The 12114-nt window shown below is 45.6% G+C and overlaps 1 protein-coding gene across 1 annotated transcript in view; it reads right to left on the bottom strand.

Annotated features, from left to right (window-relative positions):
* Pc (pyruvate carboxylase) overlaps positions 1-12114 on the bottom strand; it is a 105955-nt gene that overhangs the window by 43314 nt on the left and 50527 nt on the right. Inside the window, exon 3 of the mRNA XM_090347290.1 lies at positions 10468-10643. The gene's annotated coding sequence lies outside the window, so the exon portion shown is untranslated. The remainder of the gene's footprint in view (positions 1-10467; positions 10644-12114) is intronic.

Here is a 12114-nt window from a genome sequence, read left to right as displayed (position 1 = left end):
ATGCAGAGGATAAAGTGAAGTATCTCTAAGAGTGGATTCAGGCATCTACTGGGGTACTGGGCCAAAATTCAGAGGAGGGTGCCCGGTACATCTAACTCACCTTTGTTATGTAAATATTGTGAACAGAACTTGGTCCAGGAGACCAGCAAGGCAACTTTCATTTCCTGCCTGCTCTATGCCAGGCACCTTCTGGCTTACTTTGCTCTCATTGGTTTCCTGATAAGAAAAATGAGAGTCAGAAGGACCTACGAGAAGTAGCCAACTCAGGAATAATTAAGGCCATCCAATTTCAGGGCCTCTGGTTTTTTCACCAGAGCAGCCTGGCTTGGTGCCTGGTCCCAGTACAGTTCCAAAAATGCTTAATTGAACCGAAATAAAATAGAACTGGAATGCAAAATTCTACAGCAGTTCCAGGATCTAGAAAAAAAGGCTGAAGGTACTCAGTCATAGCCTCTGATTACAGATGGCAGAGACCATTTACAGCTCGGAGATTTGAACTCAGGACCCCAGGCTTGTTGGGCAGATATTCCACTGCTTGAGCCATATCCTCAACACTTTTTGGCCCTAGTTTCTTTTTCAGATAGGATCCTGTGCTTTTCCCTGGGCCACATTCAGTCAGAGATCCTCCTATCTATGCCTAAGTATCTAGAATACTACACCTGGCCCACCTGCTATGTATTTATTTATTTATTTTGTGGGTCATGAGGCTTGAACTTGGCCTGGGCACAGTCCCTGAGCTCTTCAGTCAAGGCCACCGCCCTACCCTTGAGTCCAGTCCCATTTTCTAGAGGTTAATTGGAGATGAGTCTCAGGTCCTTTTGTGCTCGGGCTGGCTTTGAACCTTGATCTTCAGATCTCAGCCGCCTGAATAGTTAGGATTACAGGCATGAGCCAGGTGCCTTTTTAAATTAATCATTAATCCAAAGATCTCAGCCTTCTGAGTAGCTAGGATTACAAGTTTGCACTGCCAGCACCCAGTACCATTTCTCTCCTACACTGAGGTATTTGTTTCATTTCAAACTATTATTTGCGTGTGGTATAGGGTAGGTGTCCTTTTGCATGTAGAATTAAGTCACTTCAATACACTTATTGAAAAGACACTTCTCATTAAATTGTCTCAGCTTTCTCATTGAAAGTTAGTTAACCATAAATGTGAGGGTTTATTTCTAGACTTTCAGTTCCATTCCACTTAAGCCAGCACAAGACTCTCTTTGTAATAACTATTCAAATTGCAAACTTGAATCCTCCAATTTTGCTATTTTTCAAGATTCTTCCAACCAAGATTGGGGTCCTTTTCATTTCCATATGAATCTCAGTCACTGTTTCTGTAAATAAAGGCATTTACAATTGTGACAGGGACTTCAGTGAACCTGCAGGTCCCTGCCCTATGGGTTTACTGGCCATTCAGTGTATTTATTATTGTATCATTCTGTTTACTTTGATTTCTTTTTGTTGGTGGTGGTGATGCGGCTTGAACTCAGTGCATAGGTGCTATCCTTATGCCTTTTATTTTTTTATGTGGGTTATGGGGCTTGAACTCTGGGACCTAGGTGCTGTCCCTGAGCTCTTCAGCTCAAGGCTATCGCCCTACCCCTTGAGCCACAGCCCCACTTCCCATTTTCTAGTAGTTAATTGGAATAAGAGTCTCCTGTTGGGAAGTGGCGCTGTAGCTCCAGGCGTAGGTCAGTGGCCTTGAGCTGAAGAGCTCATGGACAGCGCCCAGGCCCAGAGTTCATGTCTCAGGGCTAACCAAAAAAAAAAAAAAAAAAGTATCAGTCTCCTGAGTAGCTAGGATTACAGGCGTGAGCCACTGTGCCCAGCTACCTGTGTCTCTTTGTGCTCAAGGCTAGAGCCAAAGTGCCACTTTCATTTTTTGAGTGGTTAATTGGACATAAGACATAAGAGTCTTATAGGGATTTTTCTACCCAGACTAGCTTTGAACTGTTATCCTCAGGTCTCAGCCTCTTGAGTAGCTATGATTACAGGCATAAGCCACTGGCACTGGGCCTACTGAACTACTTTCTATGAAGGACATGAGGATTATGAATTGTGAAATCTGTGGGGATCCTGGAGCCCATTCCCTGCCACTAGCTTGATGAGTGAACAGCTGATTTTTGTATCTTGTTCTTGTGTCCTGCTGAACATGTTTATTAGTTCTAACAGATTCTCAGGTGATTCCCCAGGCTTCCTATACAAGATCATGTCAGTGAATTCTTTTACTTCCTCCTGTCTAATATGGATGCCAGTTATTCCATTATCTTTCCTATTTGTCATTGGCAAATAGATTTGGAACTCAATTAGCTGTGATTTGAAGGCAGCCAGCTTCTTCCCATCAAGCAGTGGCCAGAGGGCTCCTTCCCCTGAGGTGCTCTCCTCACCCCCCGACCCCGGCCCACACACAGGGTTTCCCGGGAGAGGCTTTCCTGCCTTGTGACTCCTTCTTTTCTGCCAGGAAAGCTGGCCCTGTGGTCACTAGCTCCGGGGATCCCTGGCTGGGTCCCGTGGTTCAGTCAGTAGGAATCAGTCAGGAGAGAGAGATGTGGAATGTGGCACTGCTCTGCCCTGCTGCCCAGAAGTCACCAGTAGACAGATCATGAGGCTGCATCATGGTTGATGATTACATCACCTCTCCCTGCTTGCCAACCTAAGCTGCCCTCCACTGATGCCGCCCTTGCACTGGCCACCTTGGGCCTTGTAATCCCTCACTTCGTGAAGGTCCCTCACCCATCACAGTCTCACCGTCTTCTCTCCCCACCTCTGATCATAGCCCTCCCCACACAGTGCACTCATACTCAGGGCACCCTCAGGTAGTAACCACCCCAACATAGCACCCAGATGAGCTGTACTTTGTCCCCTATTGTGCAGCGGAGTTGGGATCTCCACTCAGCCTTGCACTGAAATGAATGTGGAGCAGGGGGAAGAGAAGTGACCTGGTAACTGTCACGTCTTCCTGGGGCTGCACTGCAGGTTCCAGCCACACAGGCAGCTAAAGCCTGGCCAAGGCTTACTACTGTTACCAGAAGGTGTTCCTCTCATGGGACAGGCCGATCACAGGATGAAACATTAAGACTGAAAGAGAGCCCTGGGGAAGGATGGAGGAGGTCCCATATTTTTACTGATTTTATTGTTTGCCAGTTCTGGGACTGGGTGCCGTGTGTGTGTGTGTGTGTGTGTGTGTGTGTGTGTGTGTGTGTGTGCCTGGGTGCCGTGTGTGTGTGTGTGTGTGTGTGTGTGTGTGTGCCCTGAGGCTTGAACTCGGCCTGGGCGCTATCCCTGAGCTCTTCAGTCAAGGCTACCGCCCTACTCTTGAGCCCAGGCCCACTTTTGGTTTTCTAGAAGTTAATTGGAGGTAAGAGTCTTAGGTCCTTTTGTGCCCGGGCTGGCTTTGAATCCTGATCCTCAACCTCCTGAGCAGCTAGGATTACAGGTATGAGCCGCTGTGCCCAGCTGGGCTACTGCTCTACCACTTAAGCCATATCTCCATTTCCAGTGTGTGTGTGTGTGTGTGTGTGTAGTTTGTTGGAAATGAGTCCCATGGACTTTCGTGACCATGCTGACTTCAAACTGTGATCCTCAAGTATTTATCTCCTGAGTAGCTGGGATTTATAGACATGAGCCACCAGTGCCTGGAAATTTTATATGTTTAACTATTGAAGAATTTGGTAAGTTTTACTATTTTGCCATATTGGCTTCAGAACTGTATTTTTAAACTTATATTAAAATTTTGATACTTAGGGGGTGGGAAGGTGGCTCAGTGGTAGAGTGCTTGCATCGCTTGCATGAAGCCCTGGGTTTGATTCCTTTGTACCACATAAACAGAAAAAGCCAGAAGTGGTTCTGTGGCTCAAGTAGCAGAGTGCCAGCCTTGAGCAAAAAAGCTCAGGGACAGTGTCCCAGGCCCTGAGTTCAAGCCCCAGGACTGGCACCAAAAAAATGATTCCTAAAAATATAAGATTTTACATATTAATGGGGTACCATGAGGTATCCCAATACATATATACACTGTCTTTTTGTTTTTAAAGAGCTGGGAATCAAGCCCAAGGCACCACACGTTCATCAGTTGTACCACTGAACTATATCCCCAGCCCCTCTATAATGTTTATATGAGGTAAAAGCTATGTGTCTCCTAAAGCATTTGCCATTTCTTTATTATGACAATATTGAAAATCCTTTCTTATTACCTATATCACCCCACTGCGCAACGACATGCCATCGCTTTTTGCTCCTATCTCCCCATTGGTCCACTTCTCTTAGTGCTCTCTGCCCTATTCCCCACAGCCTCGGGTATTCTCAATTTCTGTGAGATTAAGGTTTTTAAATTCTATATGAATGAATTTATATTCTATACTGGTCTTCCTGTGCCTAGATCATTTCATAACATAATGTCCCCAGTTCCATCTATGTTGTTGCAAATGACAGAATTTCATTACTTTCTACAGCTGAATAGTATTCCATTGTGTATATGTAACGCATTTTTAAAAATCTGTTCATCAATTGATAGACACTTAGTTTGTTTCCATCTCCTGGATACTGTGAATAGTGTTGCAATAAACATAAGAATGCAGATGTCTCTTCCACATAGTGATTTCATTTCCTTTGGATAGAAGCCACCCTGGAGTAGGATTTCTTGCTATGATAATTCTACCTTTAATTTTTCAGGAAAGCACTATGCTGTCTTCCACAATACCCATACTAATTTCCAATCGTAGGTGCCCATCTCCCCACATGCTTCACCAGCACTTGTTATCATTTGTCTTTTTGTTATAAGCCATTCATATGGGGATGAGGGGATATGATAGTTCATTGCAGATTTGGCTTGCATTTCACTGATGACAAATGCTATTGAACATTCTCCCAGACACTTACCAGCCATTGTTTGTTTGGGGATATATCTGATAGGGTCCACTGCCCATTTATATGGGCTACTTGATTTTTTGCTATTCTGGATGTCAACTCTTTGTCCAATGTGGAGTTGGCAAACGTTTCCTCCCTCTCTATAAGCTCTCTTCATCAGTGACTGATTCCCTTGTGGTGCAGAAGTTTTTAATTTGATGGAACCCCATTCATCTAATTTTGCTTTGTTTCTTGGACTTTTGGAATCTTGGACAAAGCTCTTTGCCTATTTCAATGTCCTAAGGCATACCCCTACGAGTGTGTGTGCCTATGCACATGCTCAAGTGCATGACTGCCTGTGTGCTGTCCCTCGGCTTTTTTGCTCAAGGCTAGTGCCCTATAGTTCTACTTTTTGGCTTTTTGCCACTTAACTAGAGTCTCACAGACTTTCCTACCTGGACAGGCTTTGAACCACAATCTTCAGATCGAAGCTGCTTCCTTTTTTTTGCTAGTCCTGGGGCTTAAACTCAGGGCCAGGACACTGTCCTTGAGCTTTCTCAAACTAGCCTTCTACCAGTTGAGCCACAGCACCACTTCTGGCTTTTGCTGTGTATGTGGTAACAGGGAATGGACCCCAGGGCTTGCATGCATGCTAGCAAGCACTCTACCAGTAGGCCACACTCCTGGCCCATCAGACTCTTGAGTAGCTAGAATAATAGGCAGGAGCCACCAGTGCCTCGCTTTTTTAAATGCATTTTATTTTTAGTAGTTTCATTGTTTCAGGTCTCATCCTTAAGCCTTTCATTTTGAGTTGTTTTTGTAGCTGGTGAGAGATAGGGATCTAGTCTCCTTGTTGCTTGCGGACACCAGCTGAGAACTTTGGACACTGGGGATAAATAGGGCCTGAGGTAGTGATGAATCTACCAAAGCCCCAGGAGAGACTTCATGACTTGTAGTCTCCGATGGGAAGCAGAAGAGCCACTAAGAGTGGAAGAGCCACTTTCTCAGTGCCTTGTCCTGCAAAAACAATAATGTCCTTAATATCTAAGTGCCAGGACCTAGACCAGGCACCCATCATACAGGAAGCCCCTCACCCCCACCCCACTACAATATAAGACAAGCATTATTCCAGGTGATGGTTTTACTGAGCCATTGCTTGGCTACTACAGTTATATTAAACAACAATATTCCTGGTGCTCTCGGCATTACAGAAGTACTCTCTCTAACAGGTGCTTTTATTGGTACTAACTGTACCCTTGTTTCGTGGGCAGGGCAGACGTTACTTTTATTTTCCTAGAGGAAGAGGATGGATTCCCTACCTCAGTCCCCCATACCGAGTTCCTCTCTCAAGGAGTCATTCACTGTGTTAGTGTCCCTGAGGGAGTAACTTCCAGCTCACAGCTCTGTAGCTTTAGGAGAATTAGGATGAGTGCGTCAGGGTCTACACCCTCAAGACACAGAAATTCTTGGGGGGAGGGGAAAGAATACAATTCTAATGAAAGAAAAAAACAACACAAATAGGAAAAGACATGGCCATGTGAAAAGAGAAGGAAGGGCAGGCAGAAAGGAAGGGACAGTAGGGCCTGAGAGGATACACTGAGGTAGGAACTGCGCCAGGGGGGAGCTGGAGAAAGCCCAGAGTCTATACAGTTTAGACTATGCATTACCATTGTGATCTGAGAAAGGAAAAAGCTTTAAATGGTAACAACCCAAAAAACTGGTTTGGCCGGGCATTGTGACTGCCACTTACAATACTAACTACTTAGGAGAAGGAATTGGGAAGTCAGTGAGTGATTTATATCTGTCACCCCAGCTACACAGGAAGCATAAATAGCAGAATCAGAATCCAGGCCAGTCCAGGCATAAATCAAATCCCTATTCAAAAACGAACTAAAAGCTACAAGGATTGGGGGTGTGGTTCAAGTAGTGGAGTGCATGGCTAGCAGGCACAAAACCCTGAGTTCAAATCTCAGAACTGCCAAAGAAAAAGTAAGTTGAGATTTTGGCTTTGCTACTGCCAGGTAGCCTCACCTTGAGGGGTTCACTCTATCTCTCTAGACCTGCATATTCATCTGTGTAATAGGTTTAAACTTCCTGTAGCCTCGACATCAACAGCCGACAATTAAGGGATCCTGTGGCACATGAAACTCCAGACTGTCCCTTCAATCTCAGAAACTGTAATGAACAATAAATACATGCTTACAGGATTAAGACTAGATTTCACACAACCAAAGCCAATGGGTATTTATTGAGCATTACTGACTGCCAACCACACTTACCTGAGTGGCTAAAGATAATATAAAACCCGGCCTCTGCTTTTAAGAAACTTAACTATTTCCCCAAATGCTGGATGTCTGAAACATCTTCTATAGGAAGGAACTACAAAAGGGGCACTGAGGGAACTGAGCAGAACGGGATCTAGAGAACACCGATTCCGTCAAGGAAAGTAAAGGGAGGGGTCAAAGAGGCTGGACCTGGGGTCTGAGGACGACCTGCTGAGGCCCAGCTGGCCCAGAGTCCTGGCAAATGGCCCCAACATGTGCCCAGTAAATGAGAGATGAGAGGAGAATATTCCTTCCAGCAAGTGGTCAGACTAGCTCTGGTCAGGGTCAGGGTCCAGCAGATCTGGTTCAAACCCCTGATACTTATAAGCCAGGTTTCTGGGAGAACTAACTTGTCTAAAACCCTGAAGAAAAAAGGAATAGAGGGCCCAGAGTTTGGCCTAGTGGTAGAGTGCTTGCCTAGCATGCATGAAGACCCGGGTTCAATTCCTCAGTACCACATACATTGAAAAAGCAGGAACTAGTACTGCTATAGCTCAAATGGTAGAGCCCTAGCCTTGAGAAAGCCTAAGAACAGTGCTCAGGCTCAGAGTTCAAGCCCCAGGTCTGGTACAAAAAGAAAAGAAATAGAAATTCAACGTTCGATATTCATTGGGAAGATTATACATGAGTGGCTGTGTGAAGCAGCTCACACAGGGATGACTCCACAGATCCACCAACCAATCATCATCACCTTGAACAAGGCTCCACTGCTGATCTGGAATCAGATTTTGGGAGATGATTATAATAGTTTGGACATAAGATGTCCCCTCATGGGCAGGCACGAATGGCTCACACCTGTAACCCCAGATACTCAGGAGGCTGAAATCTGAGGATTGTAGTTCAAAGCCTGCCCAGATAAGAAAGTCTATGAGACTCTTATCTCCAATTAACCACCAAAAAGTCAAAAGTAGAGCTGTAGTTCAAGTGTTAGAGTGCTAGTCTTGAACAAAAAAAGCACAGGGACAGTTGAGAAAATAAAAAACTCAAGCCCCCTCTCTCCCCTGCGCCGCCCCCCCCAACATACACACAAAGGCTAATGTATTAAAGGCCTGGTTTCTAGTAGGTAAACCCAATAACAGAGAACATTGGATCATGAGGGCTCTGATCTAATTAATATGATCCCCTGATGTATTCAGAAATTGGTAGCATTATTAGAAAATGTCAGAAACTTTTGGGAGTTCTAGCTGGCGAAAGTAAGCCATGGTGGGAGGGTAATATCCCTGGAGGCATATCTTATCTTGAGTTCTCTCTCCCTCCCTTATTTATCCATCTATCTATCCCTCTTTCTCTCTCCCCCCACCACAGGACCACCATGACTTCACCACTATGATGTTCTGTCTCATCACAAGCTCAGAAAGCACAAAACCATGAACTTAAACCATGAGCCCAAATAAAACTTTTCTGCCTTAGGTTTCTCACGTCAACTATTTTGTTCCAGTGACACAAGGTCCACTACCACAATCACACATTCCATCAGGGAAATGTACACATGTCAATTAGCACAGAGGTGACAGGTAAAACCTTAAGACATATTGTAGTCTTGGTAAGGTGGGGAGGAACCACCATGTTCTCTGGAGACGTTAGCCCAGCCTATCAACAGAGGACCAGGAGTGAAAAGCAGAAATGCAGGGAGGAGAAACCAAGTGCAAATGAGCCTAAAGAAGGGCAAACACAGTTATAATATTACAGAGCAGGAGCCCCAAAGACGTTTTCAGGCAGTGAGCAATGAGTTCTTGGTAACAGGAACCCTGTGGAAAAGGGGATGGTAACCAACCACAAGGCTAGAATGGCACTACAAGGCAAAAGAATGATAGGCACAAAAAAAAGAAAGGAAAACAAACAAACAAACATGTATTTGTTAAATCAATCTTGACAGAGCCTTTACAAAACATAGAGCCCTGTGGGGCTGGGAGTTTGGCCTAGTGGTAGAAAGCTTGCTTAGCATGCATGAAGACCCAGGTTCGATTCCTCAGTACCACATACCAGAAAAAAGCCAGAAGTGGTGCTGAGACTCAAGTGGTAGAGCTTTAGCCTTGAGAAAGTCCAAGGACAGTGCTCAGACCCTGAGCTCAAGCCCAGGACAGGCAATAAATAAATAAATAAACAAAACATAGTACCTGTTAAGATCTAGAGATAAACTTAAACAACAGAAAAGAGGCCGTGATCACACAAAATTGACCTTTTATTCCAGTAAGAAGGCCAAGTGTACAAATAGGGTTATTCCATATTCACCTAGATTAGTAAGTACTGTGTCTTTTGCCTCAGACCCCCTCCTGATGGCAGATTTTCCACGGTGTCATGGAGAAAAGGCCCCAGCAGAGAACAAAGCCAGAAGTGCCAACCCTTTCAGGTCTAGCACACAGTGAGAGAAGGTACAGTTCTTGTTAAGTGCTGATCTTGGGCAGCTTGGGACAAAACAAAAGGAACAAGAACTGGGTGTCCATGTCACCTGTACCTCTCCCTTCACCTGTGCCCAAGCACAACATACAGAGCCTCCACCTTCTCCTTGAGTGCTGTCCCATGACTTGGCAGGAGTGTGGTCTGTTTGCACTTACAGATAAAGAGCTAGGGGCCGAAGGGCCTTATCAGCTCTCCTCCTCCTGAACTGAGGTGAAGGTTCCTCCCAAGCAAATGAGGTTATCTGTATAAGTGAGAGTTATACACCAGTTATACAGTGGTGTGTAATTTATACTTACACACAAGCCATCTAGCATTCCAACACACAAGCAAGGACATTTTCTCTCCCTGCTACCCAGATTGCTTCACACCTTGGGCAGCTGACTTAGCACATGCTGGAAGGCAGAGCAGGCCGTCTGCCCTACAGTTCCACGGCACTGCCTCATGCCAGGGTGGCTGGGCAGCTGGAGCACAGCACTCCCAGGCCCTGGTCTGTAACTGGACGAAGCATAGAGCCTGCCCTGATCACTGGTAGCTGTGCATGTCCACAGGGACCCCAGCCACAGGGAACTTGTGCCCTTCCTCCCTACAGCCTCCATCACACAAAGGCATTCTGACCCAGAGCTCTGTGATCCACAGCCCATATTCCTCATCCAAGGTCTAGAGCAGAATCTGTCTTCACTGCCAAGCAGGTTGCCCACCCCTCACCACAAATGTCCCTGAAGGATCCTGAGAAATGGTTGATTCACCATCCACTAGATGTCTGTCCTCTAAAGACCTGTTCCTAGAGTGCCTCGGACCTCTCCTTTTCTTACTAGGTTTCCAGCTTCCAGAAGGAGCAGTGACAATAGACACAGGTGGGCACGCTCCTACCAGGCCAGTGCCCAGAAGGCACAAAAATTGGTCCTCTTACCTGGTAGTTGGTCTGTAGAGGCCTAGGGAGGTCAGGATGATTCTGATGTCGGGACCCTGGAATCTGGGCCCAGTGTCTTCTACTTATTTATAACGAGCTTCCTGAGTGACTCCTGTCCAGTACTGTCTGCTTCTTTGGTTCAAAGAGAGACAGACTGCTCTGCCTGAGTGAGGGACCTGCAGTAGAATGTTAGAGAAGAAAACACACACACACACACACACACACACACACACACACACACACACAAAACAAAAACAAAACAAAACAAAACAACAACAACAACAAAAAAAAAACCAGGTCAGATGAACTCGGTGAGAGACAGTCAAAAGCCAATGCCCACAAGTTCTAGTGCAAGGATTAAAGGGCAGAAGGCCTTTGAGCTGCCAAAACTGAGGGAGGGAACAAATGCAGCAGTGGTGCTCACAAGACACTATGTGAAAAATGAACTACACAACTTGTGGGTGGGGATGGGAGGGGAAAAACTGAGAGAGCGCGCAAAGGAAGGAGTGACATTGTCTAAAAAGAAATGTACTCATTTACCTAACTTATGCACCTGTAACCCCTCTGTATAATAGCAATAAAAAAATAAAAATAACAAAATAGGGCCAGAAGCATGGCTAGTGGTAGAGTGCTTGCCCTGGGTTCAATTCCTCAGTACCACATACACAGAAAAAGCTGGAAATAGCACTGTGGCTCAAGCGGTAGAGCGCCAGCTTTGAGAAAGCTCAAGGACAGGGTCCAGGGTCTGAGTTCATGCCCCAAGACTGGCAATAATAGTAATAATTACAAAAACAACAAAGTAAAGGGAGGACCAGAGCTGGAGTGGTAAAGCCAGCCAGGAGAAACAGAGAGCCTCTGGCATGAGAAAAAGAGAAGTTCCTCACAATGCCTCAAGTTGTCCATCTGAGGGCAGATAACATTCTAGTTGTTTTTCTCCATAGAGTTAGGAGACTGTTACCTTACCAGCAGTCAGTGAGCTGGTGGCTAGGTATGGTTTATCAGCAAGTGATGTATTCATTCTTTCATCCTTATTTATTCTCATTTATTTATTTTATAATACTGGGGATTAAACTCAGGGTTCAACAGGCAAGCACTCCACCACATGAGTCATGCCACCAATCCACAAATTTTGAAGGCCTAAATATGGGACTGACAACACCCAAATCACTGACCATAATGCAGGGTCAGCCCAAAGCCCACCCACAAAAACAGGAAGAGTCCTTTCCTCCCAGTACCTCCCTATCACAAAAGACAAAGCATCCTACTGAGCCTGGATAAGGTCCCTTCCCTCAGGGAAGCAGTCAATAGGGCACTGTTTTGTCTTTAGCTTGGCCTCCTGAACCCCATTGAAAGAGAGCTTTGCCTGGTTCACAGTGGTGAGACTGCACCTAGAGAAGCCTATTAATGGAGTGCAAGTCACCCTGACCCAGGCCAAGGCCTTCAGTGCAAGGAATTTGAATGCAGTTTCTAGAGAGCCAGCCAGAACTGAAAACTCAGTGTGAGAGTTTGGATCCTTTGGGTCTAGGACCCCAGCTGGCAATGATGTTCTCTTCCTACCTCTTCTTTTGCCAGAAGATGAGCCTGATATACTGAAGCCAGAGCTCTGCTCAGGAATAATATGGGGAGAGGGCCAGGTAGAGGGGAAGG

Source organism: Megascapheus bottae, chromosome 16, assembly GCF_031878675.1.
Source record: "Megascapheus bottae isolate mThoBot1 chromosome 16, mThoBot2.hap1, whole genome shotgun sequence".
Taxonomy (NCBI): Eukaryota; Metazoa; Chordata; class Mammalia; order Rodentia; family Geomyidae; genus Megascapheus; species Megascapheus bottae.
Note: the sequence above shows the minus strand (reverse complement) of the source record. Positions and strands in the feature narration are given on the sequence as shown.